This window comes from Bos mutus, chromosome X (assembly GCF_027580195.1).
Source record: "Bos mutus isolate GX-2022 chromosome X, NWIPB_WYAK_1.1, whole genome shotgun sequence".
In the NCBI taxonomy this organism is placed as follows: Eukaryota; Metazoa; Chordata; class Mammalia; order Artiodactyla; family Bovidae; genus Bos; species Bos mutus.
The window spans coordinates 4976268-4988956 of NC_091646.1; the positions used below are offsets into that span (position 1 = coordinate 4976268).

The 12689-nt window shown below is 38.7% G+C and overlaps 1 non-coding gene across 1 annotated transcript; it reads right to left on the reverse strand.

The window, feature by feature from the left end:
- Positions 1 to 2463: 2463 nt before the first annotated feature.
- TRNAQ-UUG (transfer RNA glutamine (anticodon UUG)) lies at positions 2464 to 2535 on the reverse strand. Its single transcript has one exon. It is a non-coding gene; the product is annotated as a tRNA-Gln (tRNA).
- Between the last annotated feature and the right edge of the window lie 10154 nt (positions 2536 to 12689).

The following is a 12689-nucleotide window of genomic DNA, read 5'->3' on the forward strand; positions in this document are numbered from 1 at the left end:
TCTTGCATCTTGCGTCTCCTGCACCTGTGGGCAGATTTTTTTTTTACCGCTGTGCCATTAGGGAAACCCTTTAAACAAATGGTGCTGTGTTAATAAGATATTCATATGGAAAAAAGTGAAATTTGACATCCAAACCTCAAACTACAGACAAAACTCAATACCAAATGGATTGTATATCTAAATGTGAAAGACAAACAAGAAACTTCTAGAAGATAACAGGAGAAAATATCTTCAGGTATTGAGATAAGGTAATATTTTCAATTCATACATACATACACACAAGAACATACATAAAAAGAACAATCCTTTGGTGCACAAACATTTACAATTTATACATAGTCAAATTTTATTTTTTGTTTTATTGCCTATTCCTTTGGTGGCAGATCCAAGAAATCATTGCCAAATCCAATGTCATAAAGCTTTACCCTGTAGTCTTCTAAGATGGTTACAGTTTGAGCACAAATGTCTCTCCTTTTCAATATGCTATCTAGGTAGGTCATAACTTTTCTTCCAAGGAGTGCATGTCTTTTAATTTCATGGCTGCAGTCACCATCTGCAGTGATTTTGGAGCCCAGAAAAATAAAGTCTGACACTGTTTCCACTGTTTCCCCATCTATTTCCCATGAAGTGATGGGACCAGGTGCCATGATCTTCGTTTTCTGAATGTTGAGCTTTAAGCCAACTTTTTCACTCTCCACTTTCACCTTCATCAAGAGGCTTTTTTTTTTTTTTAATTTTATTTAATTTTTAAACTTAACATAATTGTATTAGTTTTGCCAAATATCAAAATGAATCCGCCACAGGTATACATGTGTTCCCCATCCTGAACCCTCCTCCCTCCTCCCTCCCCATACCATCCCTCTGGGTCGTCCCAGTGCACTAGCCCCAAGCATCCAGTATCGTTCATCGAACCTGGACTGGCATCTCGTTTCATACATGATATTTTACATGTTTTAATGCCATTCTCTCAAATCTTCCCACCCTCTCCCTCTCCCACAGAGTCCATAAGACTGTTCTATACATCACTGTCTCTTTTGCTGTCTCGTACACAGGGTTATTGTTACCATCTTTCTATATTCCATATATATGCGTTAGTATACTGTATTGGTGTTTTTCCTTCTGGCTAACTTCACTCTGTCTAATAGGCTCCAGTTACATCCACCTCATTAGAACTGATTCAAATGTATTCTTTTTAATGGCTGAGTAATACTCCATTGTGTAGAGGCTTTTTACTTCCTCTTCACTTTCTGCCATAAGGGTGGTGTCATCTGCATATCTGAGGTTATTGATATTTCTCCTGGCAATCTTGATTCCAGCTTGTGCTTCTTCCAGCCCAGCGCTTCTCATGATGTACTCTGCATAGAAGTTAAATAAGCAGGGTGACAATATACAGCCTTGATGTACTCCTTTTCCTATTTGGAACCAGTCTGTTTGTTGCTCCATGTCTAGTTCTAACTGCTGCTTCCTGACCTGCATACAAATTTCTCAATACTCATACATTAAAAAGAATTCATTTGAATCAGTTCTAATGAGGTGGATGAAACCGGAGTCTATTATACAGAGTGAAGTAAGCCAGAAAGAAAAGCATCAATACCATATACTAACTCATATATATGGAATTTAGAAAGATAGTAACGATTACCCTATATGTGAGACAGTGAAAGAGACACAGATGTATAGAACAGTCTTTTGGACTCTTTTGGGGGGGGGATGATTTGGGAGAATGGCATTGAAACATGTATAATATCATATAAGAAACGAATCCCCAGTCCAGGTCCGATGCATGGGACAGGGTGCTCAGGGCTGTTGCACTGGGGTGACCCAGAGGGATGGGATGGGGAGGGAAGTGTCAGGGGGTGTCAGGATGGGGAACACATGTACCGCCATGGCTGATTCATGGCAATGTATGGCAAAATCAGTACAATATTGTAAAGTAATTAGCCTCCAATTAAAATGAATAAATTAAAAAAAATTTTTTTGCTAGAACATAAACTCTACTGTATAGCATTTGTAGCTCAGGTGGCACAGTGGTAAAGAATCCACTTGCAGAGGCAGGAGACAAAGGTTCACAGGTTCAGTCCCAGATGAATCTTTGAGACTCATGTGAAAGGCTTGCCAAAGAGTAGGACAAACACTTGTACTCTTAACTGACTTTATAGCTACTATCCACTGAAGTCAAGACAGACAGAACATTAATTTCAACCTAACTGGATTGACTCTTTCCTAAAACAAGCAAAAAACCAACATCATACAAAAGATTTTAATATAGCCTATATTCTCACAACATAATTTTTAAAATATTCAAGATGCAATCTAAAATTATTCAATATACAAAGAACCAGGAAAATGTAACCAATTCTCAAGGTAAAATATGGATGCCAATCCCAAGATAACTAAGATATTGGAATTACCAAAGACTTTATTTAATTTTTGGCTGTGCCATGCAGCTTGAAAGATCTTAGTTTCCCTGACCAGGGATCGAACTTGGACCCCAGCAGTCAAAGCACTGAGTCCTAACCATTAGACCACCAGGGAATTTTGAGAATGACCAAAAACTTTAAAACAGCTGCTCTAGTCATCTTTCAGGAAATTGATATGATGCTCTTAAAATAATTAGAAAAAGTTTTCAGCAAACATGTAGAAATTATTTTTAAAAAGAGAACTGAAGGTAAATATTGGAGCTGACAAATACAATATCAAGAGTAAAAAATTTCATGGTATGGGCTCTATAGCAGAATGAAGATGAAAGACTAAAGTCAGTGAACTTGAAGACAGATCAGTAGAAATCTGAAAAACAAAGAGATAATGACAAAACCAATACAATATTGTAAAGTAATTAGCCTCTAATTAAAATAAATAAATTTAAATTTTTTTAAAAAGAAAGATAATGGGTTAAAGGATAAATAAACAGAGACTCAGGGACTGCAAAGTAATAATAAAACATCGGATACTTGTTTCTAAAGTAGGTAAGAAGAAGGTTAATACAGAAAAAACATTTGAAGAAAAAAAGGCAGACAATAACCCAAATCTGAGATTTTCCTATTGTGTGCATTCTACTTTCCTTCAGGATTATTTTCTAAGTTTCCTATCAGGAAAATACACTTCTTCTCTGCCTAGTAGACAATTTTTTACTTATTATGTACACTGAAGTGAAAGTGAAATTGTTCAGTTGCATCCGACTCTTTGTGACCCCATGGACAGTTCATGGAATTCTCCAGGCCAGAATACTGGAGTGGGTAGCCTTTACATTCTCCAGGGCATCTTCCCAACCTGGGGATTGAACCCAGATCTCCCGTATTGCAGGCTGATTCTTTACCAGCTGAGCCACAAGGGAAGCCCATGTACACTAACCTCATTTTTACAAATATTTATATTTAAACAAACAAACAAAAAAACTAAATTGGAAGTTTCCTGTTTATATTTTAGAAATGAAAAAATGTGGAAGTTTTGGAAAAGGCCTTAGAGGCACAGACTTTTTTAGGTGAGTCCATAATAATTTCAAACTTTCTCTAAAGTTATGTTTAGTTCTTCTACTTCTATCTCTGTTTTTCACATCACTGAATATGCCAGCAAATTTGGAAAACTCAGCAGTGGCCACAGGACTGGAAAAGGTCCGTTTTCATTCCAATCCCAAAGAAAGGCAATGCCAAAGAATGCTCAAACTACCGCACAATTGCACTCATCTCACACGCTAGTAAAGTAAAGCTCAAAATTCTCCAAGCCAGGCTTCAGCAATACGTGAACCATGAATTTCCTGATGTTCAAGCTGGTTTTAGAAAAGGCAGAGGAACCAGAGATCAAATTGCCAACATCCGCTGGATCATGGAAAAAGCAAGAGAGTTCCAGAAAAACATCTATTTCTGCTTTATTGACTATGCCAAAGCCTTTGACTGTGTGGATCACAATCAACTGTGGAAAATTCTGAAAGAGATGGGAATACCTGCCTCTTGAGAAATCTGCATGTCAAGAAGCAACATTTAGAACTGGACATGGAACAACAGACTGGTTCCAAATAGGAAAAGGAGTATGTCAAGGCTGTGTATTGTCACCCTGCTTATTTAACTTCTATGCAGAGTACATCATGAGAAACGCTGGACTAGAAGAAACACAAGCTGGAATCAAGATTTCCGGGAGAAATATCAATAACCTCAGATATGCAGATGACACCACCCTTATGGCAGAAAGTGAAGAGGAACTAAAAAGCCTCTTGAGGAAAGTGAAAGTGGAGAGTGAAAAAATTGGCTTAAAGCTCAACATTCAGAAAACGAAGATCATGGCATCCAGTCCCATCACTTCATGGGAAATAGATGGGGAAACAGTGGAAATGGTGTCAGACTTTATTTTTGGGGGCTCCAAAATCACTGTAGATGGTGACTGCAGCCATGAAATTAAAAGACACTCCTTGGAAGGAAAGTTATGTCCAACCTAGATAGCATATTGAAAAGCAGAGACATTACTTTGCCAACAAAGGTCCATCTAGTCAAGGCTATGGTTTTTCCTGTGGTCATGTATGGATGTGAGAGTTGGACTGTGAAAAAGGCTGAGCACCGAAGAATTGATGCTTTTGAACTGTGATATTGGAGAAGACTCTTGAGAGTCCCTTGGGCTGCAAGGAGATCCAACCAGTCCATTCTGAAGGAGATCAGCCCTGGGATTTCTTTGGAAGGAATGATGCTAAAGCTGAAGCTCCAGTACTTTGGCCACCTCATGTGAAGAGTTGACTCATTGGAAAAGACTCTGATGCTGGGAGGGATTGGGGGCAGGAGGAGAAGGGGACGGCAGAGGATGAGATGGCTGGATGGCATCACTGACTCGATGGACGTGAGTCTGAGTGAACTCTGGGAGTTGGTGACGGACAGGGAGGCCTGGCATGCTGAGATTCATGGGGTCACAAAGAGTCGGACACGATTGAGCAACTGAACTGAACTGACAGGGCATTAACACACATAACTTGATTTGGAGTGTACACAAGTCTGAGCAATAAGCTAAAAATACATTGATTTAATGTTTTCCGTAAAACAAATTCTCATAACTCATGGAGTGAGCTATGGAGAGCCAGGTAACAGAACTAGGCTTTAGAAGAAATGGGCTTAGGTTATCATAGAACCTAAATTTTGCACTAAAGTTTTAATACATTTATATTGCAAGCTAGATAAATTTATAATAACACAATCAATTCAGCCTTCCAATTTGTTCAAAGCAGTGGATACCAATCACAAATTACTTAGCTATGCTTGGGGACAATGATCATCAAGGTCAGAAAAGAGAACTGACATAAATATGACACAATGATCACACAAGTTAACAACAGTACATGTATGGTGAGAGTCAAGGCAGTAATTCCTACTTAGGAGGCTTTCTCTTCCAATGAAGAGAATGACATACAAATAGGTAACACAACTGCATAGCTCACAAATCAGAGGTTGGCTTGATTATGGGTGCAAAACTTCCACAAAAGTAAACAAAAGCTTTATAAACGTGGCAAGATCTCTGTTTCCAATATTTTTTGTTGTCCCTAGATGGAGCATAAAAGCTTGCAACTACAGAGCAAATGGTTTGGGTTGTTGGTATAGCAATCTTCTAGTGAGTGCCTAATTATATTTTAGGGAGTGACTATGTTAGCACAGTGACTCCAGGGAAATTGATTTGATTAATTCTGGTTTGGCAAATTGGGGAGAGCTTTAGCAAGGAGTTGACATTTGCGCTGAGCCTTGAAATACAGGAAAGGATTTCAAGAGTGGTGTCCCAAGCAAACGGCTTATCTTGAGAAAAGACAGAGTTGGTAAACTGTGAGCATGTTCAGGAGAAGGATGTGACTAGAAGTGTGTCTTCAGGGGTTATTTTTGAAGGAATATAAAGGGTGGAGGAATAAATTAAAATCAATGCAACTGCTGTTTTTAGGTATCAAACATTCTAAACAGTCTATAATATTTTCATTGAGCTTTTAACATATATCTACAGATGATAGATAAATGTCAAGAAGTAGGGATTTTAGCATTCTTATAATCTTGAGATTGACCTATTAATGGTCATAGAGAAATAATCTTTTTATACAAAATTTTCTTTGGTGTCATGTCACAAGATTAAATGAACTTTGCCTAAGATGTTATTTTTATTCAAACAAATGTTTGCTGGGCCATGCAGAGACAATGGGACACAGGGGGATTTTAACAGACTTTGCTAGGCTCCTCCTTGTCTACCACACCTAGTTCATAGTAGAGTTACCGATGGTGATAGCTCCCTTTCTGGAAGAGGTCCTCTGTCTACATTCTTTCAGGCAGTTAGGGGGAAGGTCAAAGTTTCTTCCTGAGTATTCAGGGCCTTGATTGTTTTTAGCTCAAAATAATCCATATGCTAAAGAGATATTTTGGTGTGGCAAATTTTTTTCCTCTGTACAGGTGTAGAAAACTGAGTAGGTATTTTTCAGAAAAGAAAGTGATATGATATATCTTACACTACCTAATAAAAATTGAATATATCCAGGCTGGTGGAATGATGTATTGAATAATAATGGTGTCAAGGTTGGTCAGATCTGTGATGAGTAGTTTATAGTTGTGGCTTCTTAGCTATCAGCAACTATGCCCTATTATTCACGCTGAATGTTATACCTCAAGAATATCTCTAACCAGCACATTTAGCATTACCTTTCACATTGCCTTTGTAGACTGCCTCAAGTGCCAGAATTCATATAAGTAAGAAACCTATGGAGGGAGCCAATGGAACGGAGTCATCAAGTGTGTTTGGAGGACTAGAGGAAAAGTAAATATGGAAGTTCATATAACATATACCTAGATATTTAAAATATACTAATAAATATATTAAAATTTCAAATTAAGTAAAATATGTTGCACACACCTATGTTGACAAATACACTTGCATAAAGATCTGGAAGAACAGGCTGAAACTGAGAGTTTTGGGAATCCTTGGAGTTCCACGAAAAAATGTGCTGGTGTGGGTGAAAAGTTTTCAGGTTCATCGTTTCACTACCAGCTATATCCAGCACTTAAGGGTCCTCATTTGTGAGAGTTTAAATACACAGACAGAGAATGGCCAGATGATACATGGCAGCAGAATACTAATCCACAGCCTCTGCAACAGTCATCCCAGAATGGTCAGTACTTGATTAATAACTGCCAACTTCCCTAAGTTTTGTCTCCATTTCCTATTCAGAATCAATTGTTGTCATTGTTCAGTTGCTAAGTTGTGTCCAACTTTTTGCAACCCTGGGGACTGAAGTACACCAGTACACCAGGCTCCTCTGTCCTTCACTTTCCCCCAGACTTTGCTCAAATTCATGTCCATTCAGTCAGTGATGCTATCCAACCATCGTATCCTCTGCTGCCCTCTTCTCTTTTTGCCCTCAATCTTTCCAATCATCACGGTCTTTTCCAATAAGTTGGCTCTTCACAGCATTTATACTCTTTTGTAAATTGTGTTTTCTGCCTTATATATCTTTAGGGTAGACATCTTATTCATCTTTGTGCCCTGAGGTCTAACAAAAAGTTGGAATTCAATGAAGTACTATTTGTTTATGAAAAACTATTAACTATATGTAAAAACACAATAATTTTTCCTCCCACAATTCAAAGAATGGGATGGCTAAATATTTACTTAGCTTTACTAGGTTCAAAGCCTTACTCCCTATGTTGGAGAGAAACTGGAAATTTTAACTGACTCCTTTCAGCTCAGTTCAGTCAATCAGTTGTGTCCGACTCTTTGCGACCCCATGAATTGCAGCACGTCAGGCCTCCCTGTCCATCACCAACTCTCGGAGTTCACTCAAACTCATGTCCATCGAGTTGGTGATGCCATCCAGCCATCTCATCCTCTGTCATCCCCTTCTCCTCCTGCCCCCAATCCCTCCCAGCATCAGAGTCTTTTCCAATGAGTCAACTCTTTGCATGAGGTGGCCAAAGTATTGGAGTTTCAGCTTTAGCATCAGTCCTTCCAATGAACACCCAGGACTGGTCTCCTTTAGAATGGACCGGTTGGATCTCCTTGCAGTCCAAGGGACTCTCAAGAGTCTTCTCCAACACCACAGTTCAAAAGCATCAATTCTTCGGTGCTCAGCTTCCTTTACAGTCCAACTCTCACATCCATACATGACCACTGGACTCCTTTACTGCCATCAATTCTAATATTCAAAGCTTGTTGCAATATATGTTTGTGTTTTGAGGGGAGAAATATTTCCCATTACTTTTCTGTGGAGAGTTAGGAGAAAGTCTGAGACTTTTGAAAAGGGTAATATAATCACAGTTCTGAGGATTTTTACTTTAGCTGTTGGTCTTAAATTGTGTTTTTATATTGTAAGGCACCTAGGGAAGCATTGGCCTGGTAGGTGCGATATAAATGAGAAATATTTAAAAAATACAACTCTGGAGACTGATAACAGGATTTCTACTATTTCATTGTTTTGTTTTGCATTATTTTCTTGTTCTCATTGTTTCCAGTGGGGTTACCTTCAAGACAATTTAAATCTAATTTTTCTTGAGGCACTAAGTATACTAAAGCTCTTCTGTCGGCCCATTGATTAAAAGTCAATTTTACATTTTTCTAGAAATTAGGGCAGGTACCTCCTAAAAAATAGTAGTCTTTCACTTTAATCACTTGTGAGCACCTCCCGTGGTTTCATTTGGAATTTTATGGAGAATTACAAAAGTCCTGGCAATTATATTCCCATGGGAAGAGAGAAAGATGAAACCACTCTTGGAAATTTTGAATCCTGACTGGAGCAAAGACATTAGCATTTGGAATCAATGGTATAGCATGAAGGTGAAAAAATGCCTGATAATCAGTTTCCCATTATTCCAGAATTACTGTGAACAGAAAGTACAGTAATTTTCAATTGAATGAATTGGAATGCTCTTGCATAAGGAATGTTTCTGTGGGTTATTTGCTTTTCCAAAAGGTGTAAAAAATGTATCTGGACCTTGTTGCTTAGGAAAGAACTTCCACAGAAAGACATCTTCTTTATGCTCTGTAAAATATGCATGGTAGGTCTTCATTTTGGAAAATAAATCTCCTCTTAACTGGTACAGAAATAATGGGTTCCCATTTTTACTGAACTCCCTGAATTGAAACTAAGCCCAGCTATCTACAACTATAATATATAACCTCAAAAGGTCATAAAGGATAATTGTAACTTCATGGAAATAGCTATTTGCTAAGTTGTATATTAAGAGATCACAGAAATGCTTACTAAAAGGAAAAGATTTCTTCATCTCTCTCTTCCCCAGTATCTCAGCCTTTCTAAAGCTAAAATATCTGTCAAAAGATGCTTACTCCTTGGAAGGAAAGTTATTACCAACCTAGTAACATATTGAAAAGCAGAGACATTACTTTGCCAACAAAGGTTCGTCTAGTCAAGGCTATGGTTTTTCCTGTGGTCATGTATGGATGTGAGAGTTGGACTGTGAAGAAAACTGAGCACTGAAGAATTGATGCTTTTGAACTGTGGTGTTGGAGAAGACTCTTGAGAGTCCCTTGGACTGCAAGGAGATCCAACCAGTCCATTCTGAAGGAGATCAGCCCTGGGATTTCTTTGGAAGGAATGATGCTAAAGCTGAAACTCCAGTACTTTGGCCACCTCAAGCGAAGAGTTGACTCATTGGAAAAGACTCTGATGCTGGGAGGGATTGGGGGCAGGAGGAGAAGGGGATGGCAGAGGATGAGATGGCTGGATGGCAACACTGACTCAATGGACGTGAGTCTGAGTGAACTCTGGGAGTTGATGATGGACAGGAGGCCTGGCATGCTGCGATTCATGGGGACACAAAGAGTCGGACACGACTAAGCAACTGAAATGAACAGAACTGAAGAGAAAATGTAATTTCCTTAGCCCTGAATTTTCAGACTTCAGCCCTCCATGTGATTGCTTGATTCTTCTTAAAATCAGGTGAAAATATTCATTGTACTAGAAAAAACTTCCTCAATAATTGAAAAAATTGCAATTGATGTTTAAGAGAAGATAACCATGGTGGAACACTAATTTGCTGAAAAATTTCAAGACTTTGATAAATATATCTTTTTTGTGTGTGCTACCACTGATGCCATATAGGTATGTGACCCTGGGAAAAATCATGTATTATTTCTCAATTTCTATATTTTTGAAACCTTGACAATGCAAAATTGGCCTTCCTAATTTAGAGTGTAGTTATGAGACAAGAACTAAAATTATTACTGTTGTTTGCCTTCCTCTGAAGAAAGCACTACGCAAATACAAAGAATCAGTAGAATATAAAGAATGAAACACTGAACCAAACCAGGAATCTCCACAATGAATCTCTACAGTGCCAAAAGAGACATTATTTTCCTATACAACCAGATAAGAATGTCAACATATGTTATCCTAAATATCATTATTTTTCCATTAATAGCCTATTATGAATCTATCATTCACCATTCTCTCTAAACCACCTCGAATTTCCTTCTTTTCTTTTTTCTTTCCTTCCTTCACTCTATTCTTTTTCTATTCCTATATTCCTCCCTTCCAACATTTACTGAGGACCCAGTATTATTCAAGACAATAGAAAAATACAGAGGAGAAAAAAAATGGAATTCTAGAAGGCTTAAAGAAAATGAAGTATGTTACAATAGGAAGCTGTAAGTATTTTAACTTGACTATATCTAAGGGTATAAGAGAAAGCATGATAAGAGATGAAGCTGGATAAGTAGGCAGGGGACAGATCAGGGAAGGCCTTAGGTACTTTCTATAGGGGTTTCTATTTTATTCTATAGGTAATACAGACCTAGTGAAGAATTTAATATTTTTGAACACTTTTATTCTGTCAACTGTAAGGGGAAAGGAAAGGTGAACAAAAACTTTGTAGGAAAATCAGTTGTAAGAGGGTTTTAAGAATATTGTTGAAAGATAATAAGAGTATGAAATTGAGATTGCTGCCTTAGAGATGGTGAAGAGGAGACAGAATTGAGATACATAAAAGGAAGTACAGGAGGGATGGATGGACAGTATGTAGAATGAGAAAAGGAGATAATTTTAAAGGATGACTACAGGAGAAGGTGCAGTTTGGGGAGACAACAATGAGTTCAGTTTTAGACATGTGAAATTTGATTGACAGCCATTTGTAAGGAGAGAGCCTATAGGGAGATATCAATAGTATCTCAGTGTTTTCACATATCCTGTTTCCTCACCTTGAATGTTTATTATTATTATTATTATTTAGCCACTCCATGGCATGTGGGATCTCAGTTCCCTGACCAGGGATTGAACGCATGTCCCCTGCACTGAAGCATAGAGTCTTAACCACTAGACCACCAGGGAAGTCCTTTGAACATTAATTCTTAATCTCTTGGTTTGGTTAATTCTTTGTTATCTTTTAAGTCTTACCCAAAATTATTGTTCAAAGATGTTAAGTCCCCTTCCTCATTTATTTGCTACCACAGTATTCTGTAATTTTCACTCCTAGAACTCCTAATACTTTATTTATATTTATCTGAAGCTGAGGGCCTAAGAACTGATGCTTTTGAAGTGTGGTGTTGGAGAAGACTTTTGAGAGTCCCTTGGACTGCAAGTGGAAGGACTAATGTTGAAGCTGAAACTCCAAAACTTTGGCCACCTGATGCAAAGAACTGACCCATTGGAAAAGACCCTGATGCTGGGAAAGATTGAAGGCGGGAGGAGAAAGGGATAACAGAGTATGAGATGGTTGGATGGCATCACCAACTCAATGGACATGAGTTTGAGTAAACTCTGAGAGTTGGTGATGGACAGGGAGGCCTGATGTGCTGCAGTCCATGGGGTCGCAAAGAGTCAGACACGACTGGGAGACTGAACTGAACTGAACTGAACCATTAATTAATATTCATCCCTCCCAGTAAGTGGTAGAATCCATGAGAACAAAGGTAAAACATCTGTATCCTTTTCTGCTGTATCTCCCAAACCCAAAAGAGTGCCTGATGAAGTTAAATGATTCTTAAGTGAATAAGTTTGAGTTTGGTTTTAGGGGATAGCTCTGCCTAAAGGTGGGCTTCCCTGGGGGCTCAGATGGTAAAGAATCTGCCTGTAATGTGAGTGACCTGGGTTCAGTCTCTGGGTCAGGAAGATCCCCTGGAGAAGGGCATGGCAACCCACTCCTGTATTCTTGCCTGGAGAATTCCATGGACAGAGGAGGTTGGTGGGCCACATTTCATGAGGTTGCAAAGAATCAGACACAACTGATAAACTAACACTACACTTCATTGCCTAAAGTGGAGTTGCATAGGGTGTTAACATATCAATTACTGATAGGAGATCGACCAAGCAAAGCCATGAGAGTGGATGGAATTGCCTCAGTACAATGCATAGAATGGCACAAGCATACAAGATGAAAGAAATTAGAAAGTAAGTTCCATGAGGTAGGAACATTGATTTGTTCACTTCTATATCTATGGAGCTTACAACAGGTCTGGGTTAAATAAGTGTGATAATTTTTTGGGGGGAGGGTGGATCAAGTCAGTTCATTTGTCACTCAGTCGTGTCTGACTCTTTGTGACCCCATGAACTGCAGCACACCAGGCCTCTGCGGGTGGGGTATAGAGTACTTTATTGATGGTACTCAAGAAGGTAGGGAAGCCCCTCCCCTTCCTCAGGGCGTCTGGGATGGAAACCGTGTGGAGGTTGGGAGATTCTCAGTGTGGAGCATGATAATATTTTTAAGGAAATAAAGGATTGAAGTACTATTGTTGTCTGG